Source organism: Gopherus evgoodei, chromosome 11 (assembly GCF_007399415.2).
Source record: "Gopherus evgoodei ecotype Sinaloan lineage chromosome 11, rGopEvg1_v1.p, whole genome shotgun sequence".
NCBI classification, from domain to species: Eukaryota; Metazoa; Chordata; order Testudines; family Testudinidae; genus Gopherus; species Gopherus evgoodei.
In genome coordinates, this window is record NC_044332.1 from 56919362 (window position 1) to 56932561 (window position 13200).

Consider the following 13200-nt stretch of genomic DNA (forward strand, 5'->3'; position numbering starts at 1 on the left):
GCCTCAATTGCCTTCTGATCTTTTACTATAGTCCCCTTGGCACTGTCACTTCAAAAATCACAGTATAATGCAGTATAGTGTTTTCCAGTGTCACTAATACAAAAGCTTTATCGAATAAATATGTGTGAAAATGTTGCAAACAAAAACATCTCCACAGGCAGCACCTGATTTGCTCTCAGCAACCCTCTCTAGTGTCATATCAGAACTCAGCAGGTAACTGGACAGGATTAACTTCCTGTCATATCACAGTATTGTTTATTTCAAGGTTCTTTGTCCTTTTAAAAAAAAAGTAGCAAAAACACATTTTCCTTACAGAAACCTAACAATATACTTTTGATATCATGGAATAGAAAGATGGGATGGATTTTCCAGAAATCAGGAATTGCTGTTCACCTAATATAGCCCTTTTTAATCTGCACATTTTATCATGAATATACAAAAATGACTCTAGTTTAATATGATGGTTCTGATAAACATCTAACTTCCACTTTTGTAAGGGGGGGGGAACACAGCTTTATCTTTTCATGGAAGTGCAAAGGCAAGATGAAAACTAAGATATACTTTATATTGTGCCACAACTGATGCCTAAATGGATGACTCAAGAAATAGGGTTCTCTTTACATTTTCCACTTCCTAACTAGCATACATTGCAGTACTCTATAGCAAACTATTACCACAGTACTGCAGATAGAGTTTAACCTCACTTTGTTAAGGCCTCTAACAGAGCTGGATGAAATCTTTCATCTGAAACTTTTATTTGCTGAAAAATTGAAATTTGGGTCAACCAAATGTTTTTGAATTTGCTGAACTGTTTTGGTCAAAAAATAAAAAAAAAATCCTAAGAAATCAAAATATTTCAGTTTGATATTTTTGAAACAAAAATATTTCAATTTTTTGAAAAAGGCTTTTCTTTGAGAATTTTACTTCTTTTTTAAAAATGAAAAGGCTTAAAAAGCTTCAAAATGAACCATTTTGTTTTGGATCAAATCAAACTTTATGTTGACCAAAAATTGATTTTTTTCTTTACTTTTTGATTGCCAAAAAAAAATCATAATTTTTTGGAGAAAACCAAAACTATTTTTTGATGTTTCAGTATTGACAGAGAAATTAAAAATCAGTTATTCATACAGCTCTTGTTTCTAATTCCTGTTTTTTTCCCCTTCTGCTCTTGGGACGGCTACTCTCAAAATCTAGACCAGTGAAATCTCACTAATTACAATTAGTAGATGCCTCTTTCACAAGAAGTTAAACCAATATCTCAGATTTACAATAGAATTTACTGAACAACTGTGCTAGCACAACATAATCCATTGAATTCCTTTTTAAATTAGGATCAATTATGTTTTTAAATGATTTGTGCCCTTGTTACATTCCTAAAAACTTATATTTGACATTTGAAAGATCTGCAGAACTCATCTGAAGCACAAACAAACTAATATAGATGAAAATATTTTCGGTAGCAGACGTAACAAGAATTTTCAACTGTAAAACTTTAATTTGAATAGGCTTGCACTAGAAAGCAGGATTTTATTATTGAAAATTAGCTTCACAAGCTATGAAATACGGAGATTTTACAACAAATATGAAAAATAGAGAGAGCTAATAGCCATAAACAAGTGGCCAGAATCACTGACACCAGGTATCTGAAAAAGCCTGAGTTTTTTCTTATTCTTCTGAAGACTATATATGTACACATAAAGGATGGGAGCATGGTTGGTAATCAGATTGAGGTGATATTTGCTTGATATTTGGCTCCTTACTTGAATATGAGCACCAACCTGAACTCCAGGATGTTCCCATCCCTGGGCCTCCCGTTACTGTGAAGTCACAATTGGATTTTCCTGAATCCCAGACCTCTGCATGAGATGATGACTCCTCTTCTCCCCCACATCCAGTCTGACAATAAATGGATCCTAGATCTGTGAATTCTTTTCCAGGGGATCTCCAATTTATCACCCTTCTCCACCTAGGAGAATGAGCTGAGTTGGGAGGGCAGCTCTTCACTCTTCCTCTTATACTAAAGGTGACTTCATGAAGGGATAGCTGCATGGTTTTCACTCTACCTCCCAACTGAGGGGATCTTCAATCCTCCAAAAGGCCATGACTGCCAGGAGTCTCTTATCTCTTCCACATGCACACACACACACAGAGTGTAGAAGAAGTCAGAGGGACCCTGCAGCTCACAGGCCATCAGGTTTTGCAATAGTCATGCAGGCCTCTTCTAACTACAGATAGATATCACCAAAATAATTGACTTCTCTGTGAGGCATAATTGGCCACCTACTACATCCATAACTGAGCGTTCATTCTTCTTTGTGGTATATTCAGACTATGTAGTGAGTGGTCAACTCTTCTCTAGTTAAAAAAGGCAGGTAGAAATTATTCAAATGCTATGAAATGAGGTAGGGACAACTCTGCAGTACAAGAGAGACTATATCAGACAGAGGCAGAAACAATTTACTAGAAAATTAGAAACAGATGAATAGGGAACAGAGAAAGAGAGAAGGAAGGAAGGAAAACACGCAATTCTGGAAGGAAGATAAGAAAGAAGCCGGTCATCTGATGTATGGGGTCCAACTGCTGAGTACCTGTTTCCTATGTAACTTGGTATTTACTCCCAAAGCTGCTAATCAGAAACATTTTGTAGGATGTGGGTCTTCTATTCAATTTAAAACATTGTTCAGAATGCTGTGGGGCTTTCAGAAAATTCAGCTAACATATTAGACTGTCTCTACACAACACAAGGGCTAAGTATTTTCAAATGTGGATTAGGTACCAAGCTTTAGGCTCTATTATTTGAAAAAGTTGTCATAAATGTTCAAAATTTTGCACCCCAAGTGTATCCTTAGCATTTGTGTACCTACTTATGAATTCATCTGACATGTCCATCTTTATATAGCACGTATACCTGAAATCATATTTTGGCCCATGAATTTTAAAGTACTTTGGAATTTTGGAGGATAAAGGCACAATTTAAAAAGAAGACATATTATTAATAACAGGTATGCACTGTGACCCCATTCCAGCAAAACACTTATGCATGTGCTTAATTTTAGGCTTGTGTTATTCCATTGAAGCTAATAGGATTACTTGCATGCTTAAAATTATACAATTTAAGTGCTTTGTTATTATCACAGACAAATTTTAGGGCTTTTCTTAGAGTAATTAATATAAAAATATCCATCCTTCATAAATTGATACGGAGCAGCCTGGTACAGACATACCGTATATGTTTTATTTACATGCAGCAATACTTTGCAAATGCTTGTATTCTATTACAAGGTGCATGATATATTATCAATAATATAGCGCACACCCTGACACCTCCATTTCTTCTGGCTTCCAATTAAAAAAAAAAAAAGAAAGAAATCAAACCCAAACATTTTTTTGCTTTTGGGACTTGGCAAATGTGCTATAAGAAACAGAGGAAAACTTCTGAAAATAAAATAATGTACTTGTCAGTTTACCAATCCACGTTTACCTGCTTCACATTACACAGAGACAAATTAAGCAGGCTACCATGGTACTCAGAAAACATCTGCTAACAAAGTCAGAAGTAATGATAAACAAACTTGAGTTCCCTTTGTGGTTGATTTTCATCCAGCTGCATTTAATTATAAAAGAGCTATCAAAGAAAGCTCTCCATTAGCAACTAATTCAGAATGACTTCAGAAGAAAATCCCAGTGCCTCCAGTGATATCTCTCCAACAACTTTCTCATCGCTGCCAGTGGTAGAAAAGGGATGAATTTGAGCAGTTTAGCTATCAGTCATCACTTCTGCTAACTGCCATAGTTAAACTCTGTACCTATGATTGCCTATTTTCGAAATTCTATTATTGGTAGGACCTATAATATCCAGCAAAATTCAACATGAAGTTATTAACTCTAATAAGGAATATAAAGATAATACTAGGAACTGCTTGTGTGCACATTGCAAAAGGAAAGCATATGCTAGTGTTACAAATTTTGGTCACGCACTTTAAAATGAAGTCACTGACTGATTTTGGTATTTTTCACAATGAAATTGAAGTTGTGCTGGTGTACAAATACCTAATTAGGGTTTGCATCTATCATGGATTTTTGCACTGAAGTAACTGGACTAATATAAACCTCAGGGCAGGTGCTCTGCCTCAATGTGGCTTACCCCCAATTTCACCAAAATATAGTGGCCGCCTTTAAAAAGAGTATACCATAGGATTGCCTAGGAATTCCCTAAACTGAGAATAGGGAAGTTGAAGTAATGTTGCAAAATTAATGGTAATGATACCTAATTGCAAAGTCAAAATCAGAGAATTATTCAGCCTAGCCAAATGTACCGGCTGTTACTTTAAGTCTACCAAGCCCAATGATTAGCAGCAGGGACACCAGCAAATAGCCTTCACACGTAGCTCTTAAGGTCCTGGAAATGCTCCAATTACATTACTGAGAACTTCAGTTTACACCTAAAATGACTGGAATGGGTAGGAAGGGAGCAGGAATGATAAAATATTGCATGATTTTTTCTTTTCTCCTGTGTGTGTGTATATATATATATGTGTGTGTGAGAGAGAGAGAAAAAACATGAATAAACCACTGGTAGTGTTTCTTCCCCAAACTCTGACTGCTATCTGTCTAGCAGGCAAATATGAAATCAAAATCCAATGTGCCAGATATGCACAGCTGTATTTGTGCTTCTGCTGATCCCACAGGAGAGCACACCACATGTTAGTTACTTGACTCAGGGTGGGTTGGTGATGTGTAAGTTAAAGGTGCAATTGTATAGTCTGGGAAATTTTCCAGATTCATTTTGTACCAATCATTCTAACAATGCTGCAAGCAGTAGTGAAGAGGCATGCACATTGGATGCTGAGTAACACAGGTAGAAAATAGTAAAATGTGTGCTGCAGCCAATTTCTTAGTCAGCTCCCTTTGTGTAATAGCAAAGGATGTCCCTAGAAACCTGTAGACCTCTTATAATGGACTTGTCTTCCACCAGCATAAAGGGACTGCCACAGTATGCTGCTACTCTAAGATGCTAGCAAAATAAAACACACTATTATGTATCCACGTGCTATCCAAACTGAAGTGTTCTGCAGTCACTGCTGTTGATGCGTCTCTTCCTGATTCTTCCAGAAGACAGTTTATTGCTTGTGAGTTACCTGTCTTAGAAGTTGGGAAGATGAAGGAGTTCTCTCTCCCTGCAGCAGCACCTGGGCTGGGCTTGGGGGGAGATGCTTCTCCCCCCGCAGCAGCTCTGGGGAGGCTTCCAGAAGTAGTAGTTGTCTTATGCAAACTGGCTCTTCTTTAATAGCAGGATATACACAAAAATGTGTTCATCATGAGGGGGGGGGAACAACATTATTGTTTTTCTTATCTTTATGAATTTTTTCACCATATTCACTGTGATTTTTTTCCTCTTTACCCAACCACCTTGTGATGAGTCTGAACCAGTGCCAGTCTCACTTATGGAGAAATTTTGTAGGAGATGGGTTGGTTCCATCATTTGAATGAGATATAAAACAAAAGTCCTAACTATTTGTGACCAGAAGAGATTCCATGGTGTTTGAAGAAGTAGGAATGTTAAATCCAAAGAGAGAGGGGATGGCAAAATTCTAATTTAGGTAATTAGATTTGCCAACCTCATCCCATACAATGGATGCCATTATTTAAAAATATAGGTAGTGAGATTAGAGGGATAGCATATCAGCTGGATTTGCTGGGCCTGATTCACTAATGCATTACATGCGTCTGATGAAAGCTTATGCTCCAATACATCTGTCAGTCTATGGGTATGTCTACACTATGAAATTAGGTGGAATTTATAGAAGTCGATTTTTTAGAAATCGATTTTATACAATCGATTGTGTGTGTCCCCACTTAAGACCATTAAGTTGGCAGAGTGCATCCACAGTACCAAGGCTAGCATTGACTTTTGGAGCACTGAACTGTGGGTAGCTATCCCACAGTTCCCGCAGACTCCACCGCCCATTGGAATTCTGGATTGATCTCCCAATGCCTGATGGGGCAAAAACACTGTTGCAGGTGGTTCTTGGTAAATGTCGTCAGTCCCCCCTCACCCCCCAGGGAAAGCAACGGCAATAAATCACTTCTTGCCTTTTTTCCTGGGTTACCCATGCAGACGACATACCATGGCAGGCATGGAGACCACTCAGCTCACCGTCACTGTATGTCTCCTGGGTGCTGCCAGACATGGTGCTACACAGTGCTACACAGCAGCAGCTCACTGCCTTTAGGCAGCAGATGGTGCATTTCGACTGGTAGCTGTTGTCATCGTCATCTCCTCAGTGCTCTTTTGGCTGACATCAGTTGGGGGCACCTTGACCTAAATGGAAGATGACGATGGCCAGCAGTCGTACTGCACCGTCTTCTGGCAACCAGCTGGGAGATGACGATTGCTAGCAGTCGTACTGCATCATCTTCTGGCAAGCAGCCAGGAGACAACGCTGGCTAGCAGTCGTACTGCACTAAGATGGCCAGCCTAAGATGTATAAAACAGATGGAGGGGATCAAAACAATAAAGAGACCAGATTTGTTTTGTATTCATTTGCTCTCCCTTCCCTCCCTCCCTCTATGAATAGTGGGGAGAGGGATAGCTCAGTGGTTTGAGCACTAGCCTGCTAAACCCAGGGTTTTGAGTTCAATCCTTGAGGGGGCCATTCTGTATGACAACCCTGTAAGGCATGTCATCAGTCACCCCTCCCTCCATCAGAGCAACAACAGACAATCTTTTCGTACCTTTTTTCAGTGCAGACGCCATAGCACGGTAAGCATGAAGCCTGCTCAGATCATCGCCGCAATTATGAGCACTGTAAACACCCTGCACGTTATCCAGCAGTATATGCAGAACCAGAACCTGCAAAAGCAAAACCAGGCGAGGAGGCAACGGCTTCACGGTGACGAGAGTGATGAGGACATGGACACAGACTTACCTCAAAGCATGGGCCCTGGCAATTTGGACATCATGGTGGTAATGGGGCAGATTCATGCCGTGGAATGCCGACTCTGGGCCCGGGAAACAAGCACAGACTGGTGGGACCACATAGTGTTGCATGTCTGGGACGATACCTAGTGGCTGCGAAACTTTTGCATGAGTAAGGGCACTTTCATGGAACTTTGTGACTTGCTTTCCCCTGCCTTGAAGTGCAAGAATACCAAGATGAGAGAAGCCCTCACAGTTCACAAGCAAGTGGCGATAGTCCTGTGGAAGCTTCCAACGCGAGACAGCTACCAGTCAGTCAGGCATCAATTTCGAGTGGGCAAATCTCCTGTTGAGGGTATGCTGGTTGGTGTGAGAGACCTTTCATGCAGGGCCGAGCAACAGAATTTGACTTGCAGGCAGCCATGGTAAGACACAGTATTTTGGCTTCTTTAACCTTCATAACATGTGGGAATGGTTTCAAACAGCAGCAGTGCCCTCATTTCCCATACCAAGCAGCCGTTGGAATGGCCATTTAAAAGTAGGAGGGTGTACACGAGTGCAGCTGGGGCTCGACCCTCTCCGGGGGGGGAAGGGGAGCTACACCAGCTCACTACACACCGGTGGGTCCGGGACATAGCCTGGCAGTCCTCGCGGCAATCGCCTGCCCTGTGGGGGCAAGGGGCTCAGGTCCTTCGGCAGGGCTGAGACGTAATAACCACTATGAGTCTGGCCCTAGGTCAGGGCGGGCAGCGAACACTGAGTCAGAAAGCTCAGGACCTTAGGCAGGGCTGAGCAAAAACAACAGTTAAGGCTCTTTCAGGCCAGGGAGAGGGAGAGTCTGACATCCCGGAATGGGTGCAGGGGGGACACAGGCCCTCCCACTCCACTGCGTCCCAGCCCAGGGCCCTAGCAGAGGCTAACGATCCGCTGCTCAGTCAGTGGGGATCCTGGCTGCAACACACTGACATAGGCTCCGGTAAGGCTGCAGCCAGACTGGGGTCGGGTGCCCCTGGACTACTTCTGTACTCCCCCTCGGGGCCTACCTGGGTCCTGACGTCAGCCTCTGAAGGGTCCAGGAGCATGGGCTCATCGTGGCCGGGGCTGGGTGGTAGGTCTGGCAACTCCTCCAGATAGTCAGCCCAAGGAAGCTCCGGCAGCTCCTCCGGGTAGCAGGCGTGGGGGAGCTCTGGTGGCTCCTCCGGGTAGCAGGCATGGGGGAGCTCCAGCAGCTCCTCCAGGTAGTGGGCACAGGTGAGCTCAGGCCACTCTGAACGGCTGCCCTGGGTCGCAGGAATTTCCCAGTCTTGAGCTCCCCGAGGGACGTCTGCTCGCTCCGGCAGCTGGGCCCTGACTGAGCTCTGAGGCCTGGTCTTTACAGTTCCGGGTTGGCACCTGACCCTTTGAGGGGCGAGCTCAGAGCTCTTTAGCTCCGCCCACTCTGGACTCCGGCTGGGCTCTTCTTCCTCTGGGCTGGAGGGGAGCCACACCGCCTCACTAACCCCCCGCCAAGTCTGGATCCCACTCTTCGGGGCCAGATGCTTCCATCCCCCCTAGGCGAGACATAAAGTCCGCGTTTGCATGCTCCTTAGCCGCTCTATGCTGGACGGTAAATGCATAAGGTTGTAAGGCCAGATACCAGCGCAGTAGTCAGTCATTATTGTTTTTCATTTTCATCAACCATCGGAGGGGGGCATGGTCCGTGACTCTCGGGGCTCCATTCACACTGAGGTAGAAGCGAAGGGCGTCACAGGCCCACTTTAATGCCAGTGCTTCTTTCTCCACGACAGCATAGTTCCTCTCCCAGGGAAATAACTTTCGGCTGAGGTATAGAACCGGGCGGTCCCTTCCATCACCTCCTGGGACAGGACAGCCCCCAATCCTACCTCTGAGGCATCCGTCTGGTGGATGAACCTCCAGTTGAAGTTGGGGCTATATAGGACTGGCTCTTGACAGAGACACATCTGGAGCATCCAGAAGGCCTCTTTACATTCCGGGACCACGGTATCTACCGTGGGCTGTTTTTCGTCAATAATCTGGTTAGGGGCGCTGCGATGGAGGCAAATTGAGGGATGAACTGCCGATAGTACCTGACAAGGCCCAGGAACTCTGGCACGTGGCGTTTCGTAGTTGGCATCGGGCAGGCCACCAGGGCTTGCACTTTCCCAACAAGGGGTTTCACTCATCCTCCCCCAATAGTATAGCCAAGATACATGGTCTCCTGCCATGCGATGCAACATTTTTTTGGGTTGGCCGTCAGCTCCGCTTGTCGCAGGGACCTCAGGACCGTGGCTACTCGGTCCAGGTGGTCTTCCCAGTGGCGGCTATAGACTACGACATCATCCAAATACGCAGCTATGTAGTCCCGGTGGGGCTGTAGTAGGTGGTCCATTAGCCGCTGGAATATAGCCGGGGACCCATGGAGGCCAAAAGGCATCCGCGTGAACTGGTAGAGTCCCAGAGTGGCGAACGCCGACTTTTCCTTCGAGGTATCATCTAGCGGGATCTGCCAGTCTCCTTTACTGAGGTCGAGGGTGGTAATGAACTGGGCTTCTCTTAGTCGACCCAGCAGCTCATCCACGCGGGGCATCGGGTAGGCTCAAACCTGGAGATGGCATTCACCCTCTGGAAGTCTATACAAAACCAGCAGGTGCCATCAGGCTTGGGTACCAAGACCACTAGGCTGCGTCACTCACTCTGGGATGGCTCAATGACTCCTAGAGGCCAGCATGGCCTGCACTTCTTCCTCGACCTCTTGGTGCATCCGGTACGTTTTCCGGATAACCTTCCCTGGCTCGGTCTGGATCGAATGATAGGCCAGGGTCGAGTACCCTGGTAGAGCTGTAAGGATCCCCGGAAAGCCTGCAGGAGACAGTTGGCCTGCTTGCACTGCTCTTCCGTAAGGCTGTTGCCAAGCAGGGGTGCAGTGAGATCCTCTGTCTGGGGTGTGTGGGGACCCAGTTCCGGCTCGGGTGGGTAAGGATTGATTAGCAGGCCCTCTCGGTCGCACCAGGGCTTCAACAAATTCACATGGTATCGCTGGGTCTTTTTGCGTTTGTCTGGTTGGTGAATTTCGTAAGTGACGGGCCCGACCCTCCAAGCTGCCTCGTAGGGTCCCTGCCAGTGGGCCAGTAACTTCAACTCACTCGAGAGCAGGAGGAGCAGGACCCGATACCTGGGTTCAAAGTTATGCACCTGTGCCTCCTGGTTGTAGGTCCGCCCCGTTGGTCCTGTGCAATCTAAGTTTCCATGCGCCAAGGCCCCAGCCTGAGCAAAATACTCCTGCAGCTGGAGGACATACTTCAGGAGTCCCTGGGTTGGGGAGGGAGACTGTTCCCAGGTCTCCCGCATTAAGTCCAAGAGGCCCCACGGACAGCGCCCGTATAATAGTTCAAATGGGGAAAACTTGGTCGATGATTGAGGGACCTCCCGGATGGTTAGCAGCAGGGGCGGGAGCAACTGGTTCCATCGGCGTAGCTCCTCCGGGGGGAACTTCCGCAGCATCTCCTTGAGGGTCTGATTGAATCGTTCCACCAATTCCGTCCGTCTGCGGGTGGTACACGGAGGTGCGTAGTTGTTTAACCCCCAGCAGCTCACAGACCTGCTGTAGCAACCGGAAGGTAAAATTAGTGCCTTGATCTGTTAGGATCTCCCGGGGCAAACCCACTCGAGCAAAGACCTTCACCAGTTCCCCCACGATGGTACGGGCTTTGGTACTCCGCAATGGAATTGCCTCGGGGAAACGGGTGGCATAATCCATGATGACCAGGATATACTGGAAACCAGAAGCACTTTTTTCAAGGTTCATGGCCACCCATTCAAACGGCATCTCTATTATAGGCATGGGGACCAGGGACGCCTTGGGCACTCATGGTGGGGCGGCTAACTGGCACTCCAGGCAGGAGTTACAGTAGTTCTTCACCTCCTGGTAAATACCGGGCCAAAAGAACCGCATCAAGATCTGAGCGAGGGTCTTCTCATGGCCCAGATGCCCAGCCGCAGGGATGTCGTGGGCCAGCTTCATCATGGCCCGCTGGTGGTACTGCGGCACCAGCAGCTGTGTTTGGGGTTCCTACGTGCAGGCATCATGGTCAATCCGGTAGAGACGGTCCGGTGCAGTTCAAAGTGGGGCCACTGGGCTGCGCGCTGGGGGTCGATGATGGTTCCATCGACTGCCGCAAGCTGTTCATAGGCCTGGCTAAGAGTAGGATCAGCCCTCTGGTCCCAACAAAAATCAGTATGAGGGAGGGGTTCAACCGTGGGCTCCAGTCAAGGATTATCGGTTTCCTCGTTCTCCGCTTCGTTCCCCGGGCTCCCATCCACTTTGTCCGGTAGGGCCTCCTGGCGCTCTCCCTTCAGCACCGGTGTCAACCGGAGGACCTCTTCGAATGCAGGCCAGTCCCACCCCAGGATCAGTGGGTATGCCAGTCAAGGGGCTAAGCCGACCACAAGTTGTTGGGTGACACCAGCTACCGTCAATGGGACGCAAGCACTAGAGTAGGGCCGGACGTCCCCATGGATGCATTGCAAGTGTATCGTTCCCAGGCGGGGGTCTGCTGGGGGTCCCAAGGCCTGGCGGATTAACATCTGGCCGCAGCCAGAGTCAATCAAAGCCTGGGTGGCCTGGTCCGCGACGACTACCGGGACCGTGATCTTGGAGGTCTGTGGTAGCCGAGCCTGGGTGTCCCCTGCACAGACCTGCCCGAAGCTGCAGTCCATTTCTGTGCAATCCCACTGCAGGTGTCCAGTCTGCCCACAGCAGAAACAGGGTCCGAGCTCAGGGCGGTCACCCCTGGAGGGGCTCCCCTTGGACTTCTGAGGGGACTACGATGGGCCCTCGCAGGCCCCGGCCCAGAGGGTGCCGTTCCAGACCGAGGGGCCAGATCCGGGTGCCAGAACCGAGGCCCCGGGCGGGCGTCCTGCCCGCGGCCGGGGTTTCGTGGCCCGGTCGGTGCGTCTCCCTTTCTGTCAGGGTGTTCGGGTCCGGGATTTGGAGGCCAGAGAAAGTCCTCCATTAGCGAGACAGCTGCGGCCAACGTTGCAGGCCAGTGGCAGAGCACCCAGGCCCATCCTCAGGCCGAGAGGGTGTGCACAAACTGTTTCAGGACTTGTTCGGTGACCTCCTCTGACTGTAGCCATCGCCGACACGCCTCCTTCAGGGCTTGGGCCACCAGCCGAGGTTAGGCTCCCGAGGGATATGTCTGGCTCTGGAACCGCTGCCGAAAAGTCTCGGGGCTGACATCCAGGGCATCCAAGATCGTGACCTTTACTCGGCCATAATCCCGGGTTCTTCTGTCGCCAGCCCCCAGTATGCTGCCTGTGCAGTCCCGGTCAGGTATGGGGCCAGAAGGGTGGCCCATTGGTCCCGGGACCACCTAGCGATGGGGGCCACTCATTCGAATGTTACCAAGAACGCCTCAGGGTCATCGTCGGGGCCCATCTTTGTTAGTCGCACTGGGGCGGCAGAGCGTGGTCTGCATCCCCTGCCGACGGTTCTACGGGGTGCGGTAATGCGGTCACGAGCTGCTGCAGCTGGACTCCGAGCTGCTGAATAAGCTGCTGCTGCTGCTTGAGCTGGGCAGCATGCTGCTGCTGCTGGAGTTGGGTGGCATCCCGCTGTTGCTGCTGTTGGAGCTGGGCAGCTGCCTGCTGCTGCTGCAGCTGGGCAGTCTGCTGCCGGTCCTGGTTCTCTGCCAGCAGCTGAAACAAGCGCTCCATCTCCATGGTTCTCTAGGATGGATCTTCCCCTCCGGCCCCTTCTCACAGGTATCACGTGGTATCCCCACTTCTAGTATCACATGTACACAAGTGCAGCCGGGGCTTGACCCCCTCCGGGGGGGGAGGGGAGCTACACCGGCTCACTACACACCGGTGAGTCCAAGACATAGCCTGGCAGTCCTCACGGCAATCGCCTGCCCTGTGGGGGCAAGGGGCTCAGGTCCTTCGGCAGGGCTGAGACGTAATAACCACTATGAGACTGGCCCTAGGTCAGGGCCGGGCAACAAACACTGAGTCAGAAAGCTCAGGCCCTTGGGCAGGGCTGAGCAACAACAACAGTTAAGGCTCTTTCAGGCCACGGAGAGGGAGAGTCTGGCATCCCCGAATGGGTGGCAGGGGGGACACAGGCCCTCCCACTCCACTGCATCCCAGCCCGGGGCCCTAGCAGCGGCAAACGATCCGCTGCTCAGTCAGTGGGGATCCTGGCTGCAACACACTGACATAGGTCCAGTAAGGCTGCAGCCAGACTTCCGTACTCCCCCTCGGGGCCTTCCTGGGTCCTAACA